A 27,421-nucleotide genomic window follows, 5' to 3' on the forward strand; every position below is an offset into this window, starting at 1 on the left:
ATACAAGAACAGAAAAAACAGGAACATACGGATGTGGCAAGTGTAAAATTTGCAGTAAAGTCAGGAATTTAGATGGCATGAAGATTAACAATGTGAGTTACAAAGCCTCAGAATATTATGATTGTAATTCATCAGGGGTAGTGTATATCATAGGTTGCGGTCGCAGCAAACAAAAATGGTATATTGGCCAAACTACCAGAAAAGTGAAACTCAGAATCATGGAACATTTGGGCGACATCAAGCATAGAAGGCTGGAGAGTCCCGTGGCTAAACATTTTTTGGACTTTCACAGGGGGACACCTGAAGGATTCATATATTGTGTGTTAGGAAAGCCAAAAAATTCAGAGGGTGTTGTAGGATCTCATAATAGATTATTGGAAATGGAGTCCAGATTTATTCTGAATTATAAAACCTACTTTCCTAATGGTATGAACATTGAAATATGAATTTGTTTATTAAAACTAATTTAAGTAAAGACAAATTATAGTGGAGATACATATAAAAATTCTTAAAATTTTCAAAAAATTTTTTTTTTTTAAAATAATATAAAACAAAAAAATATTTATAATAACACATAAAGTTTTGTATAGATTCACTGAGAAATAATATATGTTTTTGGGCATTATCTATTGAAATGTTAAGAATTGAATGTTATTCACAATATTGGTGTTAAATCATACACAGTATTTTTATATTCATTGTTCATCAGTAATTTTCTGAAGTTAACATATAATAATAAGGTATTTAATAATGTATTCAGTAAAATTTATTAAGTTATAAATTGAGGCTTATTCAATGGTTGACTAAATATTTAATTATTTAATTGTTTGATTGTAATTAATTATGTCAATTTGACTTGGTGAAGGATATAAAAGGTGTGGTGGCATGTAAAATGAATGTATTCCTTGAGAAGGCGAAGGCCGAGGTAGTAGAATGCAATAAAAGAAGACTGTTACACCTATCGCAGCGTGTCTGTGTTGTGTTCTGGGGGTATTTTGCTACAGTATTTTCCAGTGTTTTTTATATTCTACATGGCATCTTGTCCCACTTTCTATGTGGGAAAAACTAAGAATGATTTGAACAAACATATCTATCAACATGTTTACATTATCCAACATAAGGACAGCAAATGTGCACTGGCCAGGGATACCATTGTTTGTGACAAATTCACCAAGTTTACATTTCTAGTTCTTGAACAAATACAAAATTATCCTTATGTAAGGGACTGGCAGAACAAACTGCTTCACCAGGAAATGACATGGCAGCTTAAGCTGGATGCTACCAACTTTCCTGGTTTAAATGACAGCATTTCTGTCAGCAGTAAACTAAAAAAGAGAGCCAACAGAATATGATTTTGTGTTTCATCAAACATTTTTTGTTTAGTTATTTTTTTGCCTAGTTTGTATTTACGTGTTTTGGTCCATGTTTTAAAAGTTTGACTTATTTTTAGAGTTGTTACTTTATTTTTTCTGTTTCACACTGATTTCAGCTTCAACATACTGTGATTGGTTTACATGGGTGTGTTTTCTTCACTTAAGTTTTAAAATGGCTTCCACAAGCAGTACATTCAAAGTTCTGATGATGTCTTGAAGCAGTGCCCGTGCTTCTTCCCCATCTGGAGTTTTCCCTTCTACTGTTCTGCTTGAGTTGTTTGTCAGCTCAAAAGTTTGTGCTTGGAGTAGTATCTGAACTTGTGGTTTTTTGAAGGTTTTAGTGCCTGAGAGAAAAATAATCTGGAAATAAGCCTTGTGCAACAGCATAAAGTAGATGTCATTTCTGCACCCCATTAAATCAGCAGACTGCACCCTTATGATAGGTTACAGTTGCATAATTATTTTCTATAAATACTCTAATTTTTTTGCATACATTGCTTGGCTTCCAGGGGATATTTCATATTTTCTCTTTCAGAGCATAGGTTTCAAGTCTGACCAGTATGTCAGGAACATCTTGTTGTAGCATATGCAATTGACAGTGAATATCCTGTGGGACTCTCCAGTTGTGATTTAACTCTGTGGGGGCCTCATCTACCTTGTTAAATGCTGCTATGGATAAACAATGCACAGTCCCAACCATCAGGCATCTCCAGGAAACCAACTAGTTCAGATTTCTTTCCTCCATTTTCTGTCTTCCATGTCACTCTGCTTTTTGAACATAAATTGTATCATTGCTTCAAAGTTTGCTGCAGTTTCTTTAAGTGCTCTGTTCTCTTGCTCAAGACCTCATCAGCCCAAGCATTTATATTTAATGTCCATGCCATAAAGTCATCCACTTTGTTATTGACTCTGTATTTCTTATAATATTGGGTCTAATGAGGCATTGTTGTCTTGTAATTAAGCAGTCCATCTTGTGGAACCATCCATATACTTTTGAGTCCAGACTGGATTCATCATGCTATGTTTGGTGGGTGTCTTCCATTTGCTAAAATATCTTTTTTCTGTCCTTTCTGACGGTTTCTCTTTTCCAGATCAGGAGTGTATCTTTTGCAGTAGATGTTCACTCACAAATTTGAGACAAAATAAAATAATGTGTCTAGTATTTGTATACATTACTTTGGGGGAGGGGGAACCCAGGAGACACCCAAACACTCAGGACACCATACTGGAAGTTAGTCTTTAAGCGGGAATTTGAGCGAGACTAAAAACTGCCAGGAAGCTGTCAATTCATCACACACATTCTGCTAAATTTAATTTTTCCATCTGGATCGAGGTTTAGTTAGTCTTGATGTGATCCTGACTTATAGGAACCTGTGTAATCTAGCCTCTTTTATTATACAGCCATGGTGAATATTCATTTTGGGGCCGCTGCATATCTTGACCTTATGGATACAAAATAATTTTTCAGCATGGACTGATTAAGAAGTTCATTAACTGAATTCTGTATCTTCTCTCCTTTCAGAAGTCTTTCTCCTCCTTGAGGCTTCATGATTTGCTCATTCTTTGTTCAGAACTGTTTGTTTTGGTATTTCTGAAATTCATCTATTGGGGAGTGCTGTTTTCTGTAGCAAACACCTCAGCTTGCAGGATCTATGAGCTATAGGCCATTATCTTTAAGGTACCCCATTTGATCTTTAACTAGGGCTGGGTGTCACTTAGAAGTAAAGATTATTTCCTTTCAGGAGTAGTACTGGAATGGTCCTTAAAGTATTCTACCTTGGTGCATGAATTCAGGATGACAGCAGTACAGGGGGGCTTGTAGGGGTCAAGCAGTCTTTTTCCAATTCATTTGATAGCCGCATTATGTTTTGGCATCAGGCAGTGACCCATCTACTGGAAAATGCTGCTGTCAAAAGCTATTCCTTTGAAGTATGGCTGCATCCAGTGCCTGCTTCAAAAACATATTGGAAACTCCCACTTCCTCTCCCCCTCAACAAGACAGACCCTCGCCACTACCTTCTTACTACCATCACTAATGTATGGTTTTCCCCCACTAACCAACCTATCTTCCTCCATCTCTTCTAAACTAGAATCCTGTTACAATAAAATCTCAAAGTTCGCCACCACTTCCAAATACTCTACTCACCACTGTAAACCTCTCCACCAGCTGCAATGGGTAGAACTCCCAAACTACCTTGACTACCTCCAACTCATCACCACTCACAAGCTTATTTTCAAACCAACTATATGCCCAGCACTAACAAACATCTTAACATTATACACCCCAAACAGAACTCTAAGATCTACCCACCAAAATCTAATCTCTGTTTATAAACCAAACCATCCCGATGGTCAGCTTCTCCTATCCTTTTCCGTCGCCAAAAATTGAAATTCTCTCCCTCCATCTCTAAGAATTTCTGAGAATGCTGAACACTTCAAAACCCAGCTGCATTCTTACCTCTCCCAAAAATGGAAATGCAATTGCACTCCACCTACCTAACCTGATTAATACATAAATACTTTATAACACACAAAGTTTACTCTTCCTTACACACTGTTGATTAACCCTATGTACTGCCTTCATGTTAATGCTACCTCTATACCACTCTCAGAGGATTTAAACCTCTGCATTAATTTAACTCCTGCTAATATTTATGCATAAAGAACTCATCCATGCTAATGTTACTTCTATATTATTCTCAGATGATTTAAACCTCTATATTAATTTAACCTTGTACTACTGTTCTCAACCACTAAACATGTAAATATGCTTTACATCCTTCTCCCAGTTGCAGTTTAACTTTTGTTTAGTTTTTGCTATTTTATATGTAAAATTTGCTCAGTTTTTTCTGTTTCCACTATGTATTGTACTTCATATTATGGAGCTTGTACTGTGTATTATTGGAGCTTTTCTCCCTGGACCTCCACTGAAAATGGGCTCTTTGAGCCCAGTGGACCTCCCCGGTCAGCAAACTGGAAATAAATAAATAAATAATGCCTTAGTGTTGCAGACAAAAGAGCTAAACTGTGGATGTTTTTAATCTACTGTTGGTATTAAACATATTTTTTGGCAAGTTTTGAGTTCAGTGGCTGATTTGCTGGTTGTTTTGCTGTTATTAGCTACTGTTTTCTTCCAATACCAGAGCTGCACTCTTGTTTCTTCCTTTGCTTCTGCTTAAAACTCTAGGAAAGGACAACAGTAACATCCATAGCTCCTATCCTTTTAAAATATTTGTAGTCTATGAAGCAAGAATTCTCAGTCCTCTACAGGAAGCTGCAGCTTACCTTCAAAACAACATTACAGTTGCAAGTAGTTCAGGACATGGACTTGAATTACGTATCAGAGACATACTGAAACAACAACTGGAAGACTATTTCTGCACCAAATAATACAACAGACATAAAGGAGACAGGCAGTTTTGAGACACTGGAGGCACAAATGAGCAGCCATACACATGCTCACAGTGATCAATATGTGTAACCCCCAATGCACACCACAGGTTTATAGGTTCATTGGTGTGTACTAGGCTAATGGCCCTGGAGCCTCTATAAGCCTAGCCCAAGAAGATTCCCTGGCATCATGCCGCCCAAAGTTAGTTCCCAGTGCCCCGGTCAAGTAAGGCCACTGAAGTGTTCCCCGGGTTGAACTTCCTATTGTCCACCCAGTCATCAATATTTTTCTTAAAGAGGGCCAGTGAAGTGCCATGAACCCAATATAACAGTAATGGCTGGAAAAGTTTACCACCCATGAGATAGAGATGTTGCTTCAGGCCCTGTATACACATGGCCTGCACATTTTTCAAAAAAAGTCATGACTGCCATGGCTTTCCATGGTCAGGTATGGCAGGAGTGCTTTATCAATACTGTGCATAGCCACAGTAGGACACTAATACAGGTGGGTTGCAAGGTAACTAAGGATACTGCATACACAGATGAAGGCACAAGATATTACCAGTAATGGGTCCTCAACAGGAGGTGAGCCATCAACACAGAAGCATTAAACAGAGGTGGAAAAGTTTCCATTAACCCTAGTAAGTCTGTCTCAGGTGGCTGAGTGAGCCCTCACATACGGTAGTGGCTTGGGTGTGGGAGCCGGTATGCTGTTTTAGACCTTTGTCTTGTAGCTTCATTTACAGTTGTGTGAAGATTGTGCAGTACTGCAGGATTTTAGCATTGTTTATACTGCACTTCTTTTCCTTAAATAAAGTTACATGTAAAAAGTAGCTTTTTGTATTTTGAATCCAGTCTGCGGCCTCAATCAATGTTGCAGCAGGACTGTGATATACTGTCAAATTTGAGCCTCACTTAATAATTCATTACAGCATTACTGATAAATTTCTGCATAGGCTGGTGGCTTAGTCTGTGGTGCGATTGCAGTAGTGACAGTACTGTGAATTCTTCTTAAGGTTCTGTGCTTTTTATAGCAGTATATACCTGCTTAAAGTTGCATTCCATTGCCTTTCTTTTTATGTCGCTAAATTTTTTCTGGATTCATGTGCAGTAATTGAAGGTAATTTTGGAACATGGGGGAAAAAAATGGACAAAACGACCCCCCCCCCATGCTTATATGCACCAACTCTGAGGTTGCACAACAGTGGAAAAAATAAACTCCACTGTTAGTGAAATTAATTTCAATGAACAGCTCTTTTTGCTTTGGCCAAAATTATGTTCAACGACAGAACATGCTCCCTTTTTCCCTGATTCTCACCCCTCACTGAGACATTAAGCTAAAACTTTCTGAAATTCTAACCACAAGTCTAGATATCCAGTTTGATTTTTTTCACAAATATCCCATCCTTCTCTTGTGATTTTAAACGGCTGTGCCTCTGGGTCTCTGGCTTCAACCCCTTATGGTAATCTGACTTCCAAAGTCCATCCCTTCCCTCTTTAATTGCTAGTGTCTGTTCTGTAACATGTTTAAGTATGTTCCCACCCATTGTTTTCCATATACCCATAATATTAAGTGCCCACCAAGCAAACCAATATTTCTCCTGCTCATTTTCTCAGATTGCCCATCTGCACTCTCACCACATTCTGAGGGGGTTCTGAGTTAGTTCTGCTCTATCCCTGGCATTTGAGAGATTTATTTGATTCTTTTATACTTCATGTAACTGTTTAGAGTGCTACTGATTTACCTTTGCTTTATTAGCTAATATTCCCTTTAAATCATTGTAAATGTCCTTAATACATGAAATCACTGTGTTTAAGTTATTTTGTTGTAGCATTACATTTGCAAGCAATTTTTCTTGGTGTTATGACAACAAGAGGTTAGCAGTGCGCTGTAGAGACACAAATAACCAGAAACCAAATTGTATCTATAAATCTTCCCTTAGAACTGAAACCTGTAACTTAGTGTGACTAAAATAAAGCCATTGCATGGAGACAAGTTAAGATCAGCTAGTCTGCTCATTAAACAGCACTACTATCAAATCTTAGCACAGTCTAATCTAGTTTAGTGGCAAATCACAGAGACCATCCAAAGAAACCTCTGTATAACCCAGTCCATGACCCATAGACGCCCACCCAAATACAGGTCTGGACAACATGGATGCACAATTTCCAAATGTCTCCATAGCTAGCTGTGTAGATATGGGCCTCCTAAGACAATGTAGCAATTGTCTCATTTTCATAAACAACAATTTCATCTTTAAAGAAACAAACAGTATGCAAGAGATGCACATACACAATTTCACTGGAGGCAAAAATCTTGTATACAAACAAGGTTGTCAAGAACACACATACTATACCCACCACATATAATGTCCACAACACACATAGACCAATTTATGGTGAGGCAAAAAAAAAACAATCGTCCCAAACGTCAAAGACCTTTTAAGTCTATAAATGGCAATTTCTTGCCTCAGCAATCTCTAAAGCTCTCACCAAAAGTAGCACCCAACACCACACAAATGCCTAGGCAAGCAAACACATTACCCAGGACTCTTGTCACTGAAGACTCCATTGTACTACACAGTTTACCTTTATAAAACCAAATCACAGTAGTAAGAATGCTCATATGAGTGACTCATAACCACGAAAGTGAACACGGTGATAGTCCTTAATGTTTGAAAAACAGCAAATCGAAAAGCAGATTTGCTGTTTTTTGAACATTAATGTCGACTGAAAAAAAAAAAAAAGAAGTGTAAAGCAGGAGGCAAGACCCCCTGCACCCCCACACCCCCCTACTTTAATATTCTAACTCCGAGATCGCACTACAGTGGGGAAAGGGACCATTTTCTGAACCGCACTATAGTGCAATCCGCCCCAAAATGTCGAATTATCAATGAGCAGATGTCATTGTGTATTCGCTCATTGCACATTCAAACCTTTTTTCGTTCGGCATTTGCAAACTTTGCAAACAACCTTTCGAACAATTGCTGTTCGCCCGAGTGTGAATCGCCTTTCTAAAGGTAAACCTACTACACACATATTCCCCAGACATCACACTGAACAGGGAGAAGATAATGGTCAATTGCTTATCTGGAGCCAGGATCCACCAAGTTTGTCTGTAATCAAGTCATTACAGCACAGGTGCCAGTATGATTCTGTCATAGTCCATATGAGCGTTAATGACCTGAGACATACTTCGTCAGACTATATGAAGGGAGGCATTGCTGATCATAGGGAGACATAGGGACACAACTGAGTTAGATTGCAAGGCTAGGCTTATAAAGGACCTAGGGGTTTTATGTCTGTTATAAATCAATGAACCTATGAACCTACGATGATTGCCTAAATATTTGTAGGGAATAGACCAGGTTATTAATAGCAAATATATGAAGGGAGGCATTGCTGATCATAGGGAGACATAGGGACACAACTGAGTTAGATTGCAAGGCTAGGCTTATAAAGGACCTAGGGGTTTTATGTCTGTTATAAATCAATGAACCTATGAACCTACGATGATTGCCTAAATGTTTGTAGGGAATAGACCAGGTTATTAATAGCAAATACATTTCCAACCTTTTACTGACTTGCATGTTAGAAGGCATTATTCAGCACAATGCCTATATGGATCTGTTTTCCAACTACATTGGGGCTACAGCTGTGATATCCATCCTCACAAAGTGTGTATGTACCCATACTTTGTTAACATAATTGCATATGCCATGGCTTCAGGAGAATGAGGCACTGTCACAAGTATGTAATTTTTATGCTTCTGATGTTATACTAGTGGAAGGTCAAGCACAACAGGGTGGCATATGCCTGATGTCAACAAGTCACCTCCAGCTAATGGTGGTGGCAATCTGCACATGGTACAGTCAGATGACAATATAGTACTGTCAGCAATACTAACATTTGAAGATATGTTCATATCCCCACATATGAGGTGACAGTGAAGAAGCAGACCACACATCCATCATCCTGTCCATGTAATGTACACCCAGTTAACACAGTTGCTGCCACAACAAATATTATCCATCGCTCACATGGTCCAATGTGCATGCACCCACCACAGGAGAGATAGGGTCGTGTTAATGGCCATCACCACCATGACTCTAGTTTGTTCATTTACTGCAGTTCTGCACACCCCAGCAGTCAACACATGTGCAAATCAGTGATCCAGGCACACACCGCTGCTCTGCACACACTGGTAGAGATGGTGAGCAAGCTGTTTTGCCTGCATAGTGACATGCAACAATTACATGGACTGCAGGATGATATGCAGCACTTTCAGAGTGACATGGCATAATGGCATATGGGGGCTTGGAGTAAAGACAATTGCTCAGATCACTGTTAGCCAGTATGTCATCCTTTGGCACAGCCATTAGGAAGGTGGCAACTGCCCTTTGTTGTAACAATGAAGGCCAAGAGTCATGGTCTTGTAAAGATCCAGATATGAGGTGGATGGCCAAATAAATGTTATCACAGATGTCATGCATTCTTCTGGAGACTGTATCACTATCACCTCTAGCTATGGTAGCCATCACACATTGGCATGCCCAGTCTGTGGTTCTGCCCAACAATGTTAATCAGGCTCCATCCCTGAGATATCTTGCCAGGCTGCCTGCTTTGCTTTCCAGAGTTCCACACCATTCCTATCTCTTATTGGCCACTAAACTGCCACATCTATACATGGCCATCACTAAGGTCATGGCTAACTTCCATTTATTAGAGAGGAACATGAGGTGCCAGACCAGGTTTCCATGCATGTTCCTAAAGTACTAATTGATACCTAGTGCAAAAAGCATCCAGACCTAAATTTGCAGATCCACACAGTGCATCTGTCATTGTTCATGAGATAGCAGTTCCACTCAACCTTTGGAAGATGCAATCTCTAATTCTCCAAAATGCTACCCACTTGAATAGCACTATATCCACCTTCCAAGACTCATACCAATATGATGGCATTGATATTACCTGTCACTGTGTTTTGCCCCACTTGTGCAAATGATGAAGACTGTGTTCCACCCACCATCTAGCATGTGGAGGCAAGGTATTGTATGATGCACAGTGCTACCAGCCACACACTGAAATCCATAGCCTGGAGTGGGAAAATTTGTATGTAAGTTTAGTCTGTGTTGTCTTCATCGTGGCTCTTATTTATGCACTGATGCTACCTCTTTGCAAGTTTCAAACATATTTTACCTGCCTTTGCCTTACATAGGGTGCTACTGCAGCCAGTTCCTCCAATAAATCTGCAAAAAGTTCTTCATCTGCTGCTACTACTGGTCTCTTAAGCAGTACTGCAATGTTCCCCAGTTAAATCTGCTTGCACACTAGCATACTACGTCACATGGTGCATAGGGTTGCCAGCTTTCTTTGTGGCTAAAACTGGACTAAGATCACGCCTCTCACATCATCCATAACACCACCCATTCCCACCCCCTCTCCCATCCATGCTCCGCCCATTTTGGGACATCACCGTGATGTCAGCTGATGGGAACGCCATCTTTTTCTGTTCCGGATGCCTGCTTTCAGCCGATTTACTATGCTTTTCTGAAGAAAAGCATAGTGAATCTGCCAATTTAACAAACACTGATAGTCTGTTTCCTTTTGTGAAACAGAATACTGGAGTTTGTACAATGTTTTCCTGACCACCAGAGAATTGATGTGTGGATAGTCCTGTAAAAAAATGGATAGGTGGTAGCAGGGATGATTTCCAATTTCCCACCTATTGGTCAAAGTTATGCTTAAATAGGGCTAGGGATGGACTGTCTGCTTCACATGGATGGAAGCTTGTCCCAGTGCACACATGACAAGAGATCATAACATTTTCACTAGACACTGTTACAAAAGATCAGACAATACAACAAAAAAGGAAAAATGACAATAAGCTGCATAAATAAGAAAGAGAAAATGAAAAAATGACAATACATCAATGTTTTTATAGTACTTGCAACCACCGACAGTTATGTCAGCTGAAACTTCTATACCAGAATACAAGGCCACTAAACATCACTCTATATTTTTAACAAATCCAAAGTGCTGCATATTTCATTTCCTCCCTATAAAAAGAGTAATCCACCTCTAAAACACAAACCAATCCCATTACCATTCAACAGTCGGTATACATTTCATTGTCACACAGCTTTAAACCTTTTAAAACAACTGTAGGTACAAGGTTACTAAAACAAACTTTGCCAGACAAGTTTCACAACTTACCAGCCCAAATTCTACCCACCATCAAAACCTGGAAGACCCTACTGGCTCAGGGTTTTCTTGCAGTTTTTACTATTAGAAGTACATAGAGAGCAAAAACAAACCATTTGCAAGTCTATTTCCTTACATACTTGGATATTTTATGTCTACAGTACACAGTTGCATTATGAGAAGACTTCAAAATAACTTTCAAAGTTTCTCAACCTGTTCTGAAGCGAAGTTCAACTTTTTCAGAAGTTTTACCTACACGGTTTCTGGACCAGAACACCCCCAAAAAAATCCAGTTCCTTCACTGCGCATGAATACATTACCAGCCAATTTCAGCACATCTTACTTTAAAGGTTTCAGATTTTTCAGCCTCCAGCCACAAAACATCAGTGGCAATATTCACCAAGAAAAGACAACAGGCAAGTGTCATTCACCCACATCTTCTAAAAATTATAAAGAAAAATGAGTAGCACCCCCAAATGGCAAATTCACTGCTCTCAAGCTTTGAGCAGGAAATGGTCACCATACCTGTCAGTTCGAAAACTTGCAACCTAAGGGTGGCGACAGTGCGTTGCTGGGTTATTCATTGAAAAGATATTTAATGCAGCCAGTTCTTCTGAAGACGGCCCCCTTCTGTCAAAATAAAGAAACAAGCATAACATGCTTTCTAAATCAAGCAAAGACTCACCAAGAAATTTTCCAGGAAGTAGGCCGTGATAATTTTTACAGTTCTAAATACTCCTCAATGTTAGGTCCATTCCATTTATATCAGTCGCTCTGTATAATCCTGTTGAATACTTAAAACACTGAATGAAGTCGGAGCACCTCCTCTGCTGCACTCGAGGTTGTAATAGGTGGGATTGTGAGTGGCGCACGTGCCGAGAACTGTTTTGTGCGCAAGTGTATTTACAATGCTTGCATACATAAACTAAAAATGCCGGAGTGTGTTTCTATGTTGACATTCTTTTTTACTGTGTCCGGAGTCCAGTTTAAAATGAAATTGGTAACCGGACAATTTGATAGAAAACCAGACAGTCCGGTCAAAAAACGGACAGCTGTCAACCCTAGGTGCATATCATGAATAACTATCTGCAGGTCTGTAAATGCATGGTTTGTACACCATATTAGCCATGTTCTGGGGGTTTCAGATGGAAAGATCATCATCCACGATTCTAAGGCATATTTAATATTACCTGCAACATACAACAGCTGGCATCATTATAAGTGGCCACAGATTTATTGAACAATTCTGTTCCTGAAATATCTTAATATCTCACTGAAATAATCAGTCAAATCAATACTGTCAACATCTAAAGTAATATTATTAGCTGATCCTTTAAAACACAACTTTGTATGTTTGAGGAAAGCTTTCTTTTGTCAAAAGTAAAGTTAACATGTCTGCATCATAAAGAGTTGTTTTTGGTTGTGATTTTTTTTCTTTTGGAAGCATACGGCTCAACCTCTTAGTGCAAGAATTCTGGACAAAGCCAAACATACAGGGATGACAAAGTCCCAAAATGTGATACAGCTATTGCCCTTATCAGCTTATAAAGTTGCTAGAATAACAAATTTTGCATTAGAATGCATTTTATGAAGGATATGAAGACTGAAACTCAAATATCTCTCATTCTTTACTGATTTCATTCCTAAATAATTTGATAGAAAACCACAAATTTTATGAAGAACAAACAAAAAATATGAGGAAAAAGTCTGGGCATTATATGAAAATTTGGACAGTGAGAGGTATGCCTGAAAGCTTTATATACAACACATCTTTCCTTATTTTGAATAGTGTTAGATTCATAAGCAGTTATGAGGCATGCAGTCCAGCCTAGACCAATTTCCCCAAAGCACTGTGTGGTTAAGTGACTTGCTCAAGTTCTCTTAGTAGACAAATTAAGGCTCTGGGAACCAAACCCGGTACCACAAGGAGCAGCTTGTTAACAGCTCATAGTCATAATCCAGTGTGCTAACTGTAGACAGTCTGGTGTTATTTATTAAGAAGCAGTAATGATTTCTCTTTGTGGATATTTTTAAATGTAATTCTAATTGTATTCTCCCTTATGTCTGTGTGTGTGTGTGTGTGTGTGTGTGTGTGTGTGTGTGTGTGTGTGTGTGTGTGTGTGTGTGTGTGTGTGTGTGTGTGTGTGTGTATGTGTGTGTGTGTGTGTGTGTGTGTGTGTGTGTGTGTGTGTGTGTGTGTGTGTGTGTGTGTGCGTGTGCGTGTGTGTATGTGTGTGAATGTGTGTGTGTGTGTGTGTGTGTGTGTGTGTGTGTGTGTGTGTGTGTGTGTGTGTGTGTGTGTGTGTGTGTGTGTGGGCATGTGTGTGTGTGTGTGCGTGTGCGCGTGTGTGTGTTTGGAGTGTGTTTGTGTTTGTGTGTCTTTTTTCAGTTCTACAAAATAATCACATTTTGGTTTTGGAGATGAATACAAGTATACTTGTTTCACAATGTGTAAATGGCAACTAGTGATGAGATTGGCATTTCTTAGCATTTACAGAAGTGGCAAGGACTTACAGGAACAAATTGTGCAATAGGCTGGCTGCCCTTGGGGAATTGTCTCTTTTTTGCAATATTTGTAGACAGACGTGCCCATTCATGATTTCCATTTAGTAGTGTTCATAGGTAAGTACTAGGCTAGGCTGCCTTTGTTGTCCACTTTATGACTAGACAATTTGACTTTCAAAGGTGAGAATCAAGTCTTGCACCTTGTGTCTGTGAGGTAAACACCTTAGCTATTATACCAACTCCTAACCAAAGCGTATAATTGAAGCAACCCTAATTATTTTCTGCGAGCACAAAGAGGCAACATAATTGCCTTTAACAATTGGCCGGGTACTTGATAGCATTGTAAGCAGAGCCAGTATGTGTCAGCCAGACAGAGATGGCAGATAAGACTTCCTGTCTTACTAGGGATAGATTGCACATCTCATACTATGGTGTCTGCATACTGGCTAAAGCATCTGCTGTCCCTCACAGTGCCTCTTTTAATCAGAATTCCACTTGTGGACATTCCTACATAGCACATTCAAACTCATATTCTGACATTATGGTGGCACTACTCAGTGAAATGAGTTTTAATAGATAGATACCAAAATAAAGACTTTCTGGAAACATGAGATCACTTCTGTGGCTCTGCTCGACAGGGGCACAGTTAATTAACTTTCTTGTGTGGTGTAAGCTAGGGAACCTTGTTGGCTAGGCTTACTTAGGCCCTTGGGCCGATAGCCTAGTACCTACCTATGAACCTATGAACCCATTCATATTTAGACAGTTACTGAGGCATTTTTCAATGAAATAACAGGTCTAGCTCTATGTCAACATTTAGTGCTGTTGCACCTTTTGGCACTTAGGTAACTGCATGTGAGTATCTGTATTTGTCAGAAGCACCATCAGCTCATTTGAAATTAACCATACCCTAAACTTGAGCTCCTGGAAATGTGAATCAACCTTAACAAATCCGACATTTACTTCAATGATAGATATAGATTCCCATCAATGTCCCACAAGGTTCATGGAAACTACCTTAACACCATTGAGTGGCTGAATAGCAAACCGAATAACTTTTTGTTGGGGACTTCAATTACCCAAGCATTAACTGGCACACTTGCAGCTCTAAAATGGATATGCTTAATGTTTCCTAGACATTGCTAATACGGAATCATAAAACTACCCACTGCAGGTTCTAATATTCATGATCTGGTCCTTACCAACCTAGCTTATGTCTATAGTCTAACATGCATGTATATATTCTTGGTTAAACTTCTCTACAAATAAGTTATCCTCTTTGTCAGGCTTAATGACAAATATCTCATCTGTAATATGTCTTCGTTATTACTTATCTGTCTACCTTGGTAATATGCCTTCTTTGTTATTACTTATCTGTCTACCTTGGAGCTTTTCTCCCCGGACCTCCACTGAAAATGGACATTAATCCAGTTGGACTATCCTTGTCAACAAATGTAAAATAAAAGAAATAAATACATAAAATAATGACACCACCCCACCAACAAATGAAACATTCTTTAAGGACTTCTCCAAGACAAACCTATGTCAGCTATATCGATGCAAATTTCACAATACCATCAAATAGACTCAACGGAGAGGATGGCCACATTCTCCTGTGAATTTGTTATACCTAAACAGCTGTATGCAAATGTTAGCATCCATCTGCCCAAAATATAATGGAAATTCAGGAATAAGATTTTCTGGTAGATTACTTAATTAGTAAACTGAATAACAAAAAAGGAAATATTGAAAACTTGCAAGAAGTGTTCTCATGTCATTATTACTAATTCCATCTCTTTGCTGTGCTTTGCTTGGGTGTAGTTTGCATTATACTTTTTCAACATAATCTAATCTAATCTAATTCCAGTATTTGACATTACTTAACATTACTAGCACAAAGTATCACCCTTTGTGGAGGCAAACTGTTTTAGATAAGCTTTTTAACCTTATCTAGAGTCTGTTGTGTTTGAGAATACATTTTAGAAAATATGAATAATTTAGTGAGTTATACCACGGTGGTGCAGTGGTTAGCATTGTTGCCTCACAGCAAGAGATTCTTCAGTTCGATCCTTGGCTGGGGTTCCTTCTGTGTGGAGTCTGCATGTCCTCCCTGCGGTTGTGTGGGTTTCCTCCGGGTGCTCTGGTTTCCTCCCACATCCCAAAGACATGCTGTAGGTGGATTAGACACTCTAAATTGGTCCTAGGTGTGAGTGTGTGCATGTGTGTGCCTTCTGTTGAAGGTTGGGTGCCGGGCTGGCAACTTGACACTGTAAAACTCCACTGCCAATCATGAGCAAATAGATGTTCTGCTGTGGCGACCCCTAACAGGAAAAGCCGGAAGAAGAAGAAGTGAGTTATATGTCTTTAGTCCTGCTACATCTTATATACCTATAAAATAGCTAGCTACTATGCTCATTATTGTTATATACATTTTCTTCACGTGTTTTCCAGATGTTGTCTCACATATTTAATTAATATGACCTGTTTGTTTATTTTAGTTTTCATAGTTATGTTTGACCTTTTTTCCATTTCTTATATTTTTATCTCTCACCTTGACTATCATGTTGTTATGGAAATATATCATCCTGACCTTGTGTGCATAGATCCTAATGCTAAATGCTTCTTTTTTTTTTGCATTCAAACAATTTCCCTTTCAAACTTTACCATTTTCTTTCTGCTTAATGTGTCATTCTAGTTTTACATAGTGACTGTTTTAGGTTCATAGGTTCATAGGTTCATACTAGGCTATCTGCCCTGGGGCAATTATAAGCCTAGCCCGATTCTGTATGGCTTACGCCACCCCTTGATTTGAGTATACTGTGCCCTTTTTAAGGTTTAGTTTACTGTGCCTCTGTCTAATAGTGACACGGGAGTAATCCCTGGGACAAACCTACGATCCCCCATCCACCTATTGAGATTCTTCTTGAAGAGATTCAGTGAGGTGCTCTGCCTCACATGAACTGGAATTCTATTCCAGAGCGAAGGGAGAATCTGGGTTATGAACCTGTCCCTCCAGCAAGTTCTATTTATTTCTGTGCTGAGGTTCAAGTCCCTCGAGCGTGTGGCTCTAAGGGATTTAGATTTACTGAGGTGGAGCATGTCCATTAATTCTGGATTTGACATAGCTTTGTATGTCAGGCATAGATCGCCTCGAAGTAGGCGGTATGCAACTGAGTAGAGCTGGAGTTTTTTTTAACCGAGCAGCATATGGCATCTGTTTGAGACCCTTGATCCTCTTGGTGAGATACTTTTGGGGTCTTTCTAATTGCTGCAGGTGTCGGGTAAGGTACATCCCAAAAGGGGCATTGTATTCTATGATGGGCCTGATGAGGGATGAATAAAGGGGCACGATTACCTCTCTTGATCTAGATGTGAAACCCTTCGTGATGAGGTGGGCTATGTAGAAGGTCTTTCTAACCACTTTGGTAATGTGGTTTTCAAAGGAGAGATTGCTATCAACTTGGGTCCCCAGGTCCCTAATAACTTTCTCTGTACTTAATGAGTTTCCGCCTATGTGGTAATTTGTGGGCACATTGTTTTTGCCAAAGGGTATGACTATACATTTTTTGGCATTAGCTTTAAACCATGGCGCTGGCACCAGTTATCTGTCTCTGTGAGACATTTTTGAAGGATGTTTGTGTCAGCTGGAGAGTCGATTATGGTGCCCAGTTTGCAGTCGTCTGTGAACTTGGTGAGCCATAGTCCTCCCATGTTTGCCTGTACCTCAGAAAAGTATATACCGAACAAGAGTGGTCCCAGGACAGAACCCTGTGGGATGCCACTTGTGACTGGTTTCGAGTCTGACATGGCTCCAGCAACTCTCACTCTGTGGGTTCTGTCTTTGAGCCAGTTTGCGACCCATCTTGTGACATAGGGGTTTATATTTAAGCTGGATAGCTTATCTATGATGCCTGAGTGGGGTATTTTGTCAAATGCCTTTGCAAGGTCCAGATAGGCTGTGTGGACTACCTTCCCTTCATCTATGGCTTTGGTGACTGTTTCGAAGAAATCAGCCAGGTTCAAAAGGCAGGATCTGCCCTTGACAAAGCCGAACTGGGTAGGATCTAGTGTCTGCAGGTCCCCAATGTCTTTGTTTATGAGCTCCATGATGATCTTCTCCATAGCCTTGCAGACTAAGCTAGTCAGGCTTATGGGGCGATAGTTTCCAGGGTCCGTAGAGGCTCCACCTTTGTGGAGTGGGACCACTGTTGCTGTACGCCATTCTGTGGGCACATATCCTGTAGTGAGGCTGAGATTGTATAGCTGTTTTATTTGAGGGATTAGTTCCTCTTGGAGTTCATGTAGGACGCAACCTGGGACACCATCTGGTCCCATGGAAGCAGTGTTTTTTGCTTTGGAGAGGGCAACCTTCACCTGAGCATCAGAGATGTTTGGGAGGCAGCCCTCTACCGGGATAGATACTTGCTCTTTTGGGGGGGAGGAGGGGAGAAGTTTGCACTGAACCTGTCTGCCAGGATATTGGCGATGTCTGTGGGTTCAGTGTATTTTTTGTCATTTAGAATCAACTCAGAACAAGTCTGGGAGTTGCATCCCAGGTTCCTAACATAACTGAAAAAAGCCTTATGATTGTCTTTGGTGTCCTGTGCAATTTTTCTCTCGAAGCTGGCCTCGGAGGATTTTATGAGGGATCGTAATTTTTTGCTAGTACTGATCAGAGATTCCTTCCCTATTAGGGATTTTGCTCTATCATGTAGTAGCTTCCTCCTTCTGTTGTACAGTTTATTTATGGCAGGGGTCCACCAGACTGGACGCCTGCCTTTGGATGATCGGGTCTTGGTTTTGTTTGGGATAGCATGATCCATGCATTCCTGGAGATGTCCGTAGAATGCGTTTATATAGGATTCTGCAGTTTGGGCCATAGTTTCCACTGGCCCTGGGGCCTTGAAGGATTCCACTTCGGTTTTGAGAAGTGAGAAGTTCACTTTTGAGAAGTTTTTCACTGTGGTTTTCTAGGCTGGGGGTGGGGTCGGGATGTGGACATCCAGTGAAATTAATTTATGGTCTGATCTTACCAATGAGGGATATACTTCTGGTGTGGAGCATAGAGTCCCCATGTTGGTAATGATTAGGTCTAGTATGTTGTCCCCTCTTGTCGGAGTGGTGACTAGTTGTTCCATAGCATTTGAGTTTATAATTTCCAGGAACCTTTGGGCTAAGGTGCTGGGGCTTGAGTAGTGCTCCCAGTCAATGTTTGGGTAGTTGAAGTCACCCAATATAATGGTGTTCGGAGAGATCTTCATGTTCTCCAATGTTTTCAGGAAAGCCGAGTGGGATTCCTGATTTTGGGAGGGTGGTCTGTAGGATGCTATAAACTGAAAAGCAGTCTTGCCCACTGTTAGTTGCACATGGATGGTCTCCAAAACTTCGTGCAATGCCACTAACCTGGAGATGTGGATATCCTTGATAAATATGGAAACTCCCCCTCCTTTTGTGGTTCAGTCTGGGTTATGGGGCCAAAAAGCATGATATTAGGTATAGCCAGGTAGTGCTGGGGTGCTCCCTGGAGCCTTGAACCAGGTTTCTGTCACTGCACAGATATCGATGTTCTCCATACTGAGGAGAGCTTCGATTGCATGCATCTTGAGGTTAAGACTTCTGGCGTTAAGCAGCATTACCCTTAGTTTCTTGTTCCTTGTGCTGTCTATGGGGGTGGGTTTGACTTTTGAGCCTTGCCTAAAAAAGGCACTATGGGGGTGGCAAGAGCCTTTGCCAATATCCGAAAGCCCAGTGGTGACAGGTGCAAGCCATCCCTAGTGAAGCAATGTGGCTTGTCGAGCATGTCATCCCAGGCTGACAGACACTGGATCCCCTTTGAATGACACCAAAATTTTAGCCAATTGTTAAAATCGATCATTTTGTCTTTGTACTGTGGCATCATTCTAGGTGAGGGTAAGATGCTGCTCAAGGTCAGGGTCATACCAGCCTGGGCTACATGATCAGAGAGCTCCTCTATGTCTCTTTTCATGTAGTCCAGGGAGGTACATCTCAGGTCATTCGCACCAGCATGTACAATGACTGAGTCATATTTGTATTTGCTTTGGAGTGACCTGAGTGCTTGCGTTATGTGGCGGATCCTAGCACCCAACAGGCAGCTCACTGTGACCTTCTCTTTATTCAGCCTGGTGAGCGGGACATCAGTGTGTCTGACAATAGAGTTACCTACTACAAGAGTATCAGGTGTGTTATTCAGCCTTAAGGGCTGTGGTTGCTTGGCACACTGACTTTGTGGGCTATGTGTTGTGCGTGTTTTGTTTTGAGGTAGTGTTTGCTTGGATGTCTGCTTTGGAGGTCTCTGTTGCTTAGGTAGATTTTTATTTAGAGCCTCCGAGTATGTTTTTGTGTATTTATGTGTTTGGTTCGCTGATGTGTTGGGACTATGTGATACTGGAATTGTGTTGTGTGAGGTTACCTTCTCCTCCTGACTGGTTACACCAGTTTTGAGATGAGAGAGCTCAGCCTCCAGTTTGGCTAAATAGTTGCATCTCTCACATATATTTGAACCTGTTTGGAGGAGGAGAGGGTTTGCTTCCATATAGTCTGTTTTTAATGGTTTGTACATTAGTCTAGATTTCAGTTTGGCAGAATTATCTAGAGGTAGTTTAATCTCAAAAAGTATATGATCGCTGCATATCAAAGGTGGTAAAACTTGACATGAAATAATAATCATCTCCTTAGAAATACGAACTGATATCCAGTATGCTCTGTTCTCTTCTGGGTTGTTCCTGAATATGTGTTGTAAATCATTTCTCTACTAATGTTGTAGAATCAATATTATTCTAGTCTGTTTCTGGCAAATGTATGCTTCCTGTTACTATGATTTTTCCCTCCTGTGTTTCATGCAAGAATCATATTAATTCTAATATGTCATTCACACTTGGCTTCAGTGATGTATACACTCCAACAACCTGTTGCAGGGGTGTCTAAACTGTCACAGATATAATTTGCAGCATCAGCATTTTCATCATATATGCATGCATGTAGTGTCAATGAGTTAACAGGTCACACTCTTGCCTCTGATGCAGATGGGTGTGGGTTCTATTCTCACATCAGGTGGATGGATTGTTGACCCTGCAGAGTAAAATAAGGTAAGTGCTATACTCCTGAGTGTGTTGTCTTTCAGATGAGATGTTAAACCAAGGCCCCATTTACCTGAGTTTATGCTAGCTCAGGTGGGTACAAAAGATCCCACGGCCTATATCAACATATTTGGGGGCGTTATTTAGATAATTATTTACTTATATACAAGTTATATTATTTACAATATATACATTATTTATAAAAATTTACAGATTTTACAAACAAATACTGGATACATTGCATTTCCTTTTACTATGAAAACTTACTCATTTTGCCTTATTGGACACTTTCCACAGCCAAAATCTCATTTTTTTAATACCTTTGCAAAATCTTACTTTTCATGAAATATAGTTTATTTCACTTTTTGATTCCATATATGCCAAATTATACAGAACAGCTTTTTATCAATTTTATTAACATAACTTTTCCATATTCAGTTATATCCAGACTAAGACTATTTACAGCCAAGTAATTTTCTAAGGATTTAAAGTCCATTAAGTCTTTCCATAATGTTTTAACTCTTTGACAACCTAAGAAAACATGTTCACTAGTTTCTAACTGATTACAATATATGTAACTTCTATTACTTTTACTTTTGTAAGGCATATTTGCTTTTGCTGGTAATTTTAGCTTCCATAAATATCCTGACATTCACACATACTTGTACATCTTTCCATTCTTGCCTTAACTGCAGTCCTTTTTTCTTTGCACATTTCTCTCCAAGGATAAATGTAAAAATATTTATCCATGATATTATGATACCTTAATTTTCTCTCATTTTCAGTTTCATTACTTTTTAGTTTCCAAAGCGCAATTATGTATTGATAATTATTTATTTCATCATTATCGCATAATCTTTCTCTTAAAACTCAAAACATTCATCCATTCAGTACTATATTTAGTTTTTAAAGCTTTCACCAATAAAGAATTATCATCATCCTTCAAACTTTTTAATACTTTATGCAGGTATAAAGAGGCTGCATACACTGCTGGATTTATCAAACCCAAACCTCCTTCTTATTTTTTTACATACAAAATTCTCATTTATACTGGATTCAGTCTTGATCCCCAAATAAACATGAAATCATCACTATAAAATACCTTTTTGATTGTCAGTGGAATACCAAATACACTTATTAAATATGCAATTCTAGTAAACAAAATCAAATTAATCAAATATATTTTTTTTCGAAAAGAATAAAGGTCTTCTAAAACATACACGTTTTTCGTGACCTTTATTTTTTTCTTCCCATATAGCTCTTGTGTTTTTCCTGTTTCCAAAACTTAGTTCAGGTATATTTACACCTATCATATTAAATTTAACACCTCCTAGCATACCTTCATAACCTACATCTTGACTTGTCCATTAGAAAAAGCTATCTCTTGTATAAAATCCTATAAATAATTTATCACATTAATCATTTCCTTCTGATTTTTTGTAGCAAAACTACCATCTGCATATGTTAGCATAATCAGAATATTTACAACTTCATAGGTTCATAGGTTCATAGGTAGGTACTAGGCTGTTGGCCCTGCGGCCTATATAAGCCTAGCAAAAAGGTACCCTGGCTTTCGCCACCCAAGAAAATTATTTTCCTGTGCCACTGTCAAGCAGAGCCACAGAAGTGATCTCAGGGGTGAATTTCCTATTTCCCATCCAATCATCAAGATTTTTCTTGAAGAGTGCTAATGAGGAGCTCTGCTTGACATAGATATGTAGTCTGTTCCAGAGTATGGGAAGTCTCTGGGAAAGGAATCTATCACTCCAGCATGTTCTGTTTATTCTGATGACAAGCTTTAGATCTCTAGAGTGTGTAACTCGGAGGGATTGGGATTTCTTTAAGTGGAGCATGTCCAGCAGCTCTGGGTTTGACATAGCTTTGTATGTTAGGCAGAGATCACCTCTGAGTAGGCGATATGCGATGGAGTAAAGCTGGAGTTTTTTTAGATGGTCTGTGTAGGGCATCTATTTGAGGCCAGTAATCCTCTTTCTGAGGTATGTGTAGATGTCTTCTGAGACACATACCAAAAGGGGCGTTGTACTCTATAATGGGTTTAATGAGTGATGAGTAGAGGGGAAAAATTACCTCTTTTTTTCTGGATGAGAAACCTTTTCTGATGAGGTGTGCCACATAGAAGGATTTCCTGACCACTGTGGCGATGTGATTATCAAAGGAGAGACTACTGTCCACCTGTGTCCCAATGTCTCTGTTAAGTACACTACCTCCTATGTGGTAGTTCATGGGCACAGAGTTTTTACCAAAGGGGATGGCAATGCACTTTATGGCACTGAGCTTGAGGCCATGGCTTTGACACCAGGCATTTGTCTCAGTGAGGCCCTTTTGTAAGATGTCCACATTGTTAGTAGTTTCGATTATGGCTCCTAGTTAGCAGTCATCTGCAAACTTAGTTAGCAAAAGACTTTCTGTGTTAGCCTGTACTTCAGAGAAGTAGATACAAAACAGTAGAGGACCCAGGACTGAACCCTGTGGTACGCCACTTGTCACTGGTCTGAAGTCAGATTTGGAGTCTGCTACTTTCACAGTGTGGGTTCTGTCAGTAAGCCTGTTGGCAACTCATCTTGTAACATAGGGATTTATACCTAGTTTAGTGAGTTTATCTACAATTCCAGAGTGGGGGATGGTGTTGAAAGCCTTGGTGAGATCTAGATAGGCTGTGTGAACCACCTTACCCTCATCTATGGCTTTGGTGACTGCTTCAAAGAAGTCTATCAGGTTTAGGAGACATGATCACCTTTTACAAACCCGAACTGTGTGGGGTCCAGAGTTTGGAGATTACCAATGTTTTTGTTTATGAGTTCCATGATGATACGTTCCATGGCCTTGTAGATCAGGCTGGCTAGGCTAATGGGGGCAGTAGTTCCCAGTGTCTGTTATGGCTCCCCATTGTGGAGTGGAATAACTGTCGCAGTGCGCCATTCAATATTCTAGCCTTCTAATATTACACTTAACATTTCCCTTTCTTTTTTTTCTTTATTATGTCCTCCTACAGTTTTCCTTTTTTTCTTGAACTCTCTTACCAATATATTTTCTTTTTTGCTTAACTAAATTTGTTTTTATAGCTTCGCTATCACTCAATCCTCACTCTTCTTCATCTCCTTTATTAAAATTAAAACTTTCATTACTAACTTTTAGTGATTCTTTCTTATGCTCCAAACTATGCATTCCTTAACATTCTGTTTGTATGCTTCTTAGTTTTTTCTCCAAGTCTATAGAATCAGTTTCTTGATTCTGTTCTATTAAAGTATCTGCTGTCTCTTGTTCTCCTTCTGTTACTTTAAATTTACATTCCATCCCCAAACATCCTGCTTTTTTACATTTATAACACTTTACTTTATAGTTTCTTATATAATGTCCTGTCTTTCTACAAGCAAAAAAAAATGTTTTTCACAATTATTAATCAAATGATCAGCTTTCCTACACAAAAAAACATGTTTTTTGGCTGGCCACAATGTTTTACCATACCTTTGTCCCCTCCCATAATTATAATACTTGGGATGGGTACAATATTATCATTTTTAATTTTCAAAACAGCATTGCAATCTCATGCACCTGCTCACAAACCTCTCATCATATTTACAATATCTATCACATATTTACATACATTTAAAAAATACCTTTTTAAATTCACTTTTTCAACTTCAGTCCTAAAGTGAATGTTAATTTTTTTTTAGTCTCTCGATGGAATGCTTTAAATACATAAGCGTTCCAAGGAACACAGTTTTTCTTTTTCTCATATTCTCTGAAAATGTTTTCCATTACTTGACTAGTCTCAAAAATAGTGTAAAAACATTTCTTTATTTACTGAATAAATACCATTACCTCATATCCTCCTGAAAGTGCTGTTAATTCTTCTCATAACTTGTATCTGTCCAGTTAACCTCCTCCTTTTTTTTTCAATGTGTACCTTAAAAAGCTTTTTTCTTCTTACATTTATTGTTTTCTTTCCTCTCCCTCTTTATCCACTCTGACCTTTAACATCTTAGCATATGGCTTTCTATTCTCAACTTGCTGAACAGCCTTCCCTCTCTATCTTCTCCATTAAATCTCCTCATGAAATATCAATTCCTTCTTTCAGGTTCACTGGCATTCACTTATTCCATGAGTAAATCATCCCCACAACTCTCCTGACTGGAGGGCTGTAACAACACATTTTGCTGAAATAAGTTTTCAGAATCCATCCCTGTATTTATCAGTCTTTCCTGTCTATTTCCTGTCTATTATTCTCCATTTCTAAAAGCTGGAACATTTTTCCCCTTTGTTGCCATTGCAATCACCTTCCCACAAAGGCTCACCTGCCTTTGCACTGACAGTTTTCTCCTCCGCTCCTGGACAATTATCTTTTGTAACCAAAACATCTTTTTTCTTCAGCCATGACTTTCCTAGCTTTATCACTGTGCTCTGAACACTCAATCATTATTTATTTTCCGCATGGTTTCTCTGAGCCACCTCTGTGCTCAGACCAGAAAGTGGAAGTATCATCACAAAACAGATCCCCATTCAAAAAGTGTAGGAGAAGTTCCCAGATGTCCTGGCCAAATTTCCTCTAGTAGTATAAATGCCACCCTGGGTCTCCCCTGAAAAGAGCCTACTAGCCTAGTTGGACTAAGCCAATCAACAAAGGATTAATACATGTAACAATTTTAGGTTTCATTACAAATCCATCTGCCTTTTTGTTAAAATGTCTAGTTACAGAAAAAAATATATACTCTAACAGAATAGGTGTCCAATCATTTTTTAGTCATGTTTCACAAACAATAACAGGATCAACCATATGTGAACACAATACAACAAGATCTATAACATTACAGGATTCCCTACTCCATTAGGTGTTGCCTTTTATTTGACTGATTTTGTTTCTGCCACAGTCCTGGAGGTTTGCTTTCCTGAGATACAGTTCCATTTATAGAACAAACCACAGGAGCAGGATTCAGGATACAAAAGATTTATTCCAGTACCTCGGCCCAACAGCCTTCAAAGGAATAAATATCAAGCCACCAGATGCAATATATATACTGGTGCTACCCAACAATCAACAATTAAACAATTAAATACAATTGAGAATGAATTAAACAACTCCCAAGAATTAAAGACAAACACAATTCTAAGCAATTTTTAAGAACACTTCAGACTGAAATACATTAAATTGCTTATCAAAATACTATTAAATATTTAAATTCACTTCCAAATTCAAACCTCGAGGTTTTAAAGTACCATATTTCAAAATGAATCTACTTTCTAGGTTTAGTAAACTTTGTTGAAAATTGCCTCCAAAGTATGCATTTGGTTTGGCCAAAGCACAAAAAAATAATGAGTCCATAGAGCCATTATGCACACTATGAAAATGTTCAAATATTGGACTATTAATCCTAGCATTGCGCACATCACCAATGTGTTCTAATACACGTATTTTTAATTGGCGTTTAGTCTGACCTATGTAATATTTAGGCAATGCACAGTCACAACCAATAATGTAAACTACACCACAGGAACTGCAATTGAAGCTATTTTTTGCAAGATATTTTACCCCATTAATAGTACTACCTATTGTTTAATTGTTGATTGTTGGGTAGCACCAGTATATATATTGCATCTGGTGGCTTGATATTTATTCCTTTGAAGGCTGTTGGGCCGAGGTACCAGAATAAATCTTTTGTATCCTGAATCCTGCTCCTGTGGTTTGTTCTATCTTTTGTTTGCTGCTGTTGGTTGCTATACAGTTCCATTTGTAGGAATTCTTTATTGCAGATAGATTCCCAAAATAGATGTACAAAGAGTTTCAAAATCCTAGAATTTCCATGTCTTCCAAATGATTTTTTTCAGTCAGTCTTAGGTCCATAGAGAAGGATGTGATAATTAACTGAAAATAATGTAGGATAAACTTAACAGTGAAAATTGGAGCTGAAGAAATAATGTCAGATTAGCAGGTTTAGCAGAGAAAAGAGGAATCTATGTACTTTTCCCATAGTGCTTGCAGCAAACATTAAATTTGGATCCAGCAGTACCTTTTATAGCTGAGTGTTCATATCTTTTCTTGCAGCAGTACAGCCTGCAGTGTGCTTCTGCAAAATGGATAATGTTCAGGTTGTTAAACTGGGAATACAAACAAGCCAAAGCCAAATAAGGCATTCTCTTCTTTTTTGTGGCCACTAAATGTGGATTTTTTTTTCACAACTATGTACAATGTGCAATGCAGAAAAAGGGAATATGTCTAAATGTCCAAAGGCTATACTATTAATACCACCTCCCAACAGTTTTCTGCTAATCAGTGGTACTCTACATCATGTCCTGGAGAAAGTGCTGTATTTCATGTAATGGCATCTTTTTAAAAGATTAAATTAGATACTAATCCAAGATGATGCACATGTAGAGTACGTGGCAGAGTACCACATCGAAATATCCCAAAAAAGTTCAAGTTTAGCTGCAGCCGCAGGAAAATAGGCCACAGTGTGTGCTTCTTTCCCCAGCTGATTCCAGCAAAAATTCACAAAAGAATCTGATCCCTTGTAGGTGCAATAACAATCCCAGAATGACAGAGTGAGAATGTTCTCATCAAGAACACTCTTTACATAAGCACTTCCCAAAGCAAACAGGAATGTCTCACTGTCAGTGAGAGAAAGCATAAACAAATGGGTGTCAAATACCTCCCAAGAAATGAAAACTGACAATAAGAAAAATGTATTTTCTCATCCAGCTAGCAAGGCAATGGTATAGAAAAATGCACTGAATATGTGAAAGGCTCATAAAAACCTTAAGGCAAAAACTATCCCAATGTAACAGGACTTTGAGCTAAACCAGTTTGCCAAACCTCTCTTTGGAATGAGTGTTTGG

The sequence above is a fragment of the Protopterus annectens genome, chromosome 1.part1 (genome assembly GCF_019279795.1).
Source record: "Protopterus annectens isolate FY-2018-M chromosome 1.part1, PAN1.0, whole genome shotgun sequence".
Taxonomy (NCBI): Eukaryota; Metazoa; Chordata; order Ceratodontiformes; family Protopteridae; genus Protopterus; species Protopterus annectens.